Source organism: Schistocerca cancellata, chromosome 8 (genome assembly GCF_023864275.1).
Source record: "Schistocerca cancellata isolate TAMUIC-IGC-003103 chromosome 8, iqSchCanc2.1, whole genome shotgun sequence".
NCBI classification, from domain to species: domain Eukaryota; kingdom Metazoa; phylum Arthropoda; class Insecta; order Orthoptera; family Acrididae; genus Schistocerca; species Schistocerca cancellata.
The window spans coordinates 554,094,257-554,101,232 of record NC_064633.1 but is presented as its reverse complement, the minus strand read 5'-3'; the positions used below and the strand labels follow the sequence as shown (position 1 = coordinate 554,101,232).

General features: G+C 44.9%; 1 non-coding gene across 1 annotated transcript; it reads left to right on the top strand.

Annotated features, from left to right (window-relative positions):
- Nucleotides 1-6,604: 6,604 nt before the first annotated feature.
- Trnat-cgu (transfer RNA threonine (anticodon CGU)) lies at nucleotides 6,605-6,679 on the top strand. The gene has a single exon. It is a non-coding gene; the product is annotated as a tRNA-Thr (tRNA).
- The last annotated feature ends 297 nt before the right edge of the window (nucleotides 6,680-6,976 follow it).

The window sequence follows — 6,976 nt, the reverse complement described above, 5'->3', positions numbered from 1 at the left end:
TGCAGTTCCTTCTCTAAGTCCTCTCACAAACGAAAAAATGGCTGACATCTCGAAATAAGTGTCCAAGGAATAGAAAAGCAACTGGAATCACTCAACAGAGGAAAGTCCACGGGCCTGACGGGATACCAATTCGATTCTACACAGAGTACGCGAAAGAACTTGCCCCCCTTCTAACAGCCGTGTACCGCAAGTCTCTAGAGGAACGGAAGGTTCCAAATGATTGGAAAAGAGCACAGGTAGTCCCAGTCTTCAAGAAGGGTCGTCGAGCAGAGGCGCAAAACTATAGGCCTATATCTCTGACGTCGATCTGTTGTAGAATTTTAGAACATGTTTTTTGCTCGAGTATCATGTTTTTGGAAACCCAGAATCTACTATGTAGGAATCAACATGGATTCCGGAAACAGCGATCCTGTGAGACCCAACTCGCTTTATTTGTTCATGAGACCCAGAAAATATTACAGGCTCCCAGGTAGATGCTATTTTCCTTGACTTCCGGAAGGCGTTCGATACAGTTCCGCACTGTTGCCTGATAAACAAAGTAAGAGCCTACGGAATATCAGACCAGCTGTGTGGCTGGATTGAAGAGTTTTTAGCAAACAGAACACAGCATGTTGTTATCAATGGAGAGACGTCTACAGACGTTAAAGTAACTTCTGGCGTGCCACAGGGAAGTGTTATGGGACCATTGCTTTTCACAATATATATATGAATGACCTAGTAGATAGTGTCGGAAGTTCCATGCGGCTTTTCGCGGATGATGCCGTAATATACAGAGGAGTTGCAGCATTAGAAAATTGTAGCGAAATGCAGGAAAATCTGCAGCGGATAGGCACTTGGTGCAGGGAGTGGCAACTGACCCTTAACATAGACAAATGTAATGTATTGAGAATACATAGAAAGAAGGCTCCTTTATAGTATGATTATATGATAGCAGAACAAACACTGGTAGCAGTTACTTCTGTAAAATATCTGGGAGTGTGCGTGCGGAACGATTTGAAGTGGAATGATCATATAAAATTAATTGTTGGTAAGGCGGGTACCAGGTTGAGATTCATTGGGAGAGTCCTTAGAAAATGTAGTTAGTCCATCAACAAAAGAGGTGGCTTACAAAACACTCGTTCGACCTATACTTGAGTATTGCGCATCAGTGTGGGATCCGTACCAGGTCGGGTTGACGGAGGAGATAGAGAAGATCCAAAGAAGAGCGGCGCGTTTCGTCACAGGGTTATTTGGTAACCGTGATAGCGTTACGGAGATGTTTAACAAACTCAAGTGGCAGACTCTGCAAGAGAGGCGCTCTGCGTCGCTGTGTATCTTGCTGTCCAGATTTCGAGAGGGAGCGTTTCTGGATGAGGTATCGAATATATTGCTTCCCTCTACTTATACCTCCCGAGGAGATCACGAATGTAAAATTAGAGAGATTAGAGCGCGTGCGGAGGCTTTCAGACAGTCGTTCTTCCCGCGAACCGTACGCGACTGGAACAGGAAAGGGAGGTAATGACAGTAGCACGTAAAGTGCCCTCCGCCACACACCGTTGGGTGGCTTGCGGAGTGTAGATGTAGATGTAGATGTAGGTGTCAGTGATGGCTGTGTGTTGGTTAGGAGGAGGCCAGTTGAGGGCTGAAGTCCAACCTCTCTGCATGCTATAGACGACGGACCTGCACCTGGAGTTATAAATGGTTCAGATGGCTCTGAGCACTATGGGTCTTAACATCTGAGGTCATCAGTCCCCTAGAACTTAGAACTACTCAAACCTAACTAACCTAAGGACATCAAACACATCCATGCCCGAGGCAGGATTCGAGCGTGTGACCGTAGCGGTCGCGCGTTTCCAGAATGAAGCGCCTAGAACCCCTCGGCCACGCCTGCCGGATGGAGTTATAACCTGGGTTGTGATTTTGTATGACTGCAGGAGCACCGTGCTGGTTGTCCCATGCACTCTGATTGCAAATCTGTACGTCAGTCTGGTGATTCGACCTGTTGTGCTGCCACTCATTAACACCATTCCAGGTGGTATTTTCCACAGGGTAACTCTCGCCCACACACTGCTGTTTTAACCCAACATGCTTTACAGAATGTCGACATGCTACCTTGGCCTGCTGGATCAACAGACCTGTCTCCAATCGAGCCACATATGCGACGTCATCGGATGATAACTCCAGCATCATCGACAACGAGCATTAACCGTCCATTTCTTGACTGACCAAGGGCATGGAATTCCACCCCGCACCTTGTTGATAGTAGGCAGACACTACTTACGCAGGTAGGTAACCAACCATTTTAACTGCTAATACAATTATTTTATATTATTATTGTGGAGACAAGGACCTGTAAAATAATTTAGTGAGGCCTATTTCAGCACACACATTACAAATAACGTAGGATCATTCGTTTTTTTAGTCACAGAAAGGCATCTATCGTGTTTTAAGGCTCAAAATATTAAGAACATTAACAAAATTAACTTCAGTTGTAGTTTCGGAATTAGCAAAGAAGTTTGGTCTGCAAACAAACGCATAAGTCTAACATAACGAATGCTGTATCTTTACTCTGCGCAGGCCCTCTTGCGTAGCTCGTGGCTTCGGCAGCTCGGACCTCGTGACCGCCTTTTGTGGCGACGCTACCGCCAATCCCCAAACTTGGTGCCTCTTCTCCCGGGCCAGCGAACCCGTGTATATATCGCCAAGCAAATAGCTTCTGATGACACAACCCACAGATACGAACTCTTCCTCTACCGAGCGAGGTGGCGCAGTGGTTAGCAAACAGGGCTCGCATTCAGGAGGACGACGGTTCAATCCCGCGCCGGCCATCCTGATTTAGGTTTTCCGTGATTTCCCCAAAATCGCTCCAGGCAAATACCGGGATGGTTCCTTTGAAAGGGCACGGCCGACTTTCTTCCCCGTCCTTCCCTAATCCGATGAGACCGATGACCTCGCTGTTTGGTCTCTTCCCCCAGACAACCCCAATCCAACCAACTCTTCCTCGTACACATTGGCGTCAGGCCCGCAGGAGGGATGGTCGATACTACACCTGAGCCAGTGGCGCCAGACAGAACAGTCTACTAACTTAACAGAACCACGGCTCAGGATGATTATTCTGCAAAGCTGCAACACTCAAAATGAGTCGATAAAACCGTAGTATTGATGGCAACTGAAGACAGGTAATCGTGCGTTTCTTGGCATAAATAAACCGTAATTAAATTTGTACCACCATTTTTATGGATCAACTTAAGTTAACTCGTAAGTATTAACGGTACAAGAGGTATAGAGAAAAAAACGTCGACCATTCCCAGTACGATATTAGACATACGGTGCATGAATGAATGATAAATCTCAACTATTAACAAGAATCATGACATAAACCAAGTGCATCCGATTATGATGTCACATTATACTTGAGGGTGGTCTGTTTCTGACCGAAATTAGTTGTTTAATAAAGTGACAATACAGCTGTATGCGATCCATGATTCTCCAAAAATTTCTAGAACCATGACCCCACATCTAAAGCTTTGTAAACAAGTATCCACAGGGTGTGCATAATTAAAATTCTCGTTTCGAAACCACTTTTCAGAATGACGTCAAATATGAACAGCATGTTATTGGCACAGGGGGACACTTCATGAAAGAAAAGAAAAAAACAGAAAAAACGAAAACTGTACCAATAAATGTAAGTGTATTAACGTAAAAGACAGATGATGAATCGCAATACGATGGCTCTGGTTTGAGTTGTACATTACACCATCCGTACTGTTCATGACTGCTCAAGTCGACAAGCTACAGTTGTATCAGTGTCCATATCCACCACGGCAAGGTCGTACCACAGTGGATGAGAATAGTCGTTTTCTGCTGTCCTGAGGCCGAAAACAGTATATAAATCGAAATGACCTCAGTTTTTATTTGCCCTGGGGCCAAAAGCTTATAAAAAACAAAATGACATCTGTCTCAAATCGTCGTGAGACTGGCCCTAGACTTGTTCAATATGCTGTCCGTCGTTTCCCGCCCTAAGTTGAAATCGAGAAACAGCAAGTTCCACAAGAGATCGGAATGTCTCTGTAGTTATATTCGGAACCCGTTGCGCAATGCGCGCCTTCAATTCAGTTAGGCCTACGTTAATTGGAGCTCTAAACATAACATCTTTCAGATAACGCCACAGCCAGAAGTCACACGGATTAAGATGGGGTGATCTGGACGGCTGGCTGTAGCGAAATGACGGCTGATAATTCTAACATTTCCGAAATACCTGTGCGGCAGCTGTGCACTGTGCGGAGGAGCGCCACACTGCATAAAAATTATCCTCCCTCCCTCCCCCCAACCCCCCCCCCCCCCACACACACACGCACATCCACGCTGCTCAAGGGATAGAATCCCGCTGGTGCGCAAACGAATCTCTGAGCGTTTACCAGTGACGGTACAGGAAACACGATCCGGAGGACGCATGTCCTCGAAAAAATACACTCTACGATAAATGATGTCGTCAACCCACACCACGCAGTCACCTTTGCAGAATTAGTTGAAAATGCGTGCAGAACGAATTTTCCGTTGCGTGCATTCTGAATTCCGCGTGTTGAAATGTTCTTAGAGATAGAAATGGGATCCGTCTGCCCACAGAATGTTCCATGGCCGTTCATTGGCCACTTCCATGCGTGCAGGAAATTCCACAGCGAACTTCTGTCTTGCTGGCAGTTGAGCAGGAAGCAACTCCTGAACGTGAAGGGTGATCTTGTTTGGATGGCAACGCAGAATGTTTCTTAGGATTTTACGAATCGTACTCGCAGGCACGTCCGACGTTCGCTCAATTCCCCGTACACTGGCATGTTTGCACACCACCGCTCCAACCATCCTGTAGTGATATGGCCACATCTTCGACAAACGTCGGATCAACTGCTTTCCTTCCTATAAAACATTGCATTTTAAAAGAACCTGTGTTTTCGAATTATGTAATCATTTTCGTTAGACCCTCAGCACAAGTCGGACCAATGCCTTTATTCATAATCTTGAGCGTCCGGAACATCTGGAGGGCTACTGGCGCAGTCACCATCCTTGTAAAAGAGCTTTAGCATCAACGCGCGATCCTTCATACACACAGTCATGTTGGGCGTCTCGGGCGCAGACTGAGGAACAGCAGTGGGCCGCTCATCTGTGCATATTCTGACGTTTACGGCGCCATCTACTGGTTAAATTTTCGATAATTTTTTAATTCCATGACGTTTCGTCCTACGTCAATAATATGCTGTTCAAATTTGACGTCATTCTAAGCAGTGTTTCTCTTTCTACAGCGTCTTGAAACTGGAGCTTTAATTATGAACACCCTGTATACTGAGAGCATTTTAGGGTTACAACGGCGCTCATTTTTCAGAATAAATAGATGTAGATAAAGAAATGAACTTTTCTGATATTCCCAAAAATCTTTTGTGGGAGAAAATTTCAAATGAAAAATAATTACTTCTCTGGGCTCGCAACGATTGTGGAATTATTGTTGCATTCGCCTGAAGACGTTGTAGAAGACCACAGTGAAATAAAATCAGGACATGAAAAATAATAAAAGCAAGAATAGGTCGTCTCTTCGATCTTCATAAACAACTTGTCCGAAACACACAATTACGGGAAGCTTTGTTCTCCATGTAAACACTTAATACATTTGGAAAAACTCTTAACTGAGTTGAAACCGACTGTGTGAAAGAAGCTACGTCACACTTGGCTTAATTTTAAAATATTTTCAAAATAATTTCTTGACTGTGCAAGACTTTTTTCGCTTCTGTGTTTTAGAAAGATTCACGCGATTTCACATGACTACATCTTCCACATTAGTGAAACAGAAACTTGTGGTGTATTTTAACTTACGCTACGAAACTAAAAGCTTACGTTGGCACTAGTTCTAAGTTTCGAGTTCTTGTGATTACCGGCAGTGGTTCCCGAGGTACAGCTAACTCATTCATGGCGCAACGTGCGTCGACTCCACCCGGTGATACGCCAACAAAAGGCATTTTGTGTTCTTTGTTTCAACAGGTGCAATTCAGTTACAACTTACAACTGTGTGACGTGATTTTCGTGGAGAGTACTGCACTACATCTACTACAGAGCAAAGCATTCGACGAAAGCACCAGCTGTTTAAATACAATTTATGTAAGGGGGAATCTACAGAGCGCCCCCGTATGCTCTTCGAAGCCGTAGGGTGCACTGAACAGAACTTTGCACACAGTCCACAAAAATCAGGTCGCCGTGCCAGTTGAGAGTTATCCGTTTCTCACGTGTGTGTCTGGTGTGTTTTGCGACAACGTTAGTGTTTCAGACCATACAGGAATCAACAGCTAAAAGCCTTCACGATGTTAATAAAAAACAATATGAAACGTTTTGTGAATCCATTCCGGACGTCAAGGTGGTAGACAACAGTTTACTTCAGAATGAGATTTTCACTCTGCAGCGGAGTGTGCGCTAATATGAAACTTCCTGGTAGATTAAAACTGTGTGCCCGAGCGAGACTCGAACTCGGGACCTTTCTTTCAGGAGTGCTAGTTCTGCAAGGTTCGCAGGAGAGCTTCTGTAAAGTTTGGAAGGTGGGAGACGAGGTACTGGCAGAAGTAAAGCTGTGAGTACCGGGCGTGAGTCGTGCTTCGGTAGCTCAGTTGGTAGAGCATTTGCCCGCGTAAGGCAAAGGTCCCGAGTTCGAGTCTCGGTCGGGCACACAGTTTTAATCTGCCAGGAAGTTTCAACAGTTTACTTTTACGTTTATTGAGAAAGTGAACCGCCACAACGTCAGAACATGAGGAACACATGAAGAGTGGCTCTTAAATTGCAACTTTCATATTTCAGTTTGGTATTTCTCACACTTCAGTTATTTCACTTATTCCATATTCCAGGGTCACTGCAAAGATGCTATTTTGTACTTAGCATCGATCACAAGCAGCTTGCTTACCTGTGGGGTAGTCTGCAAGGTTTACGGAAAGTGTGCTTTGGGTTTCTGGTTGAACCAACCGATCAG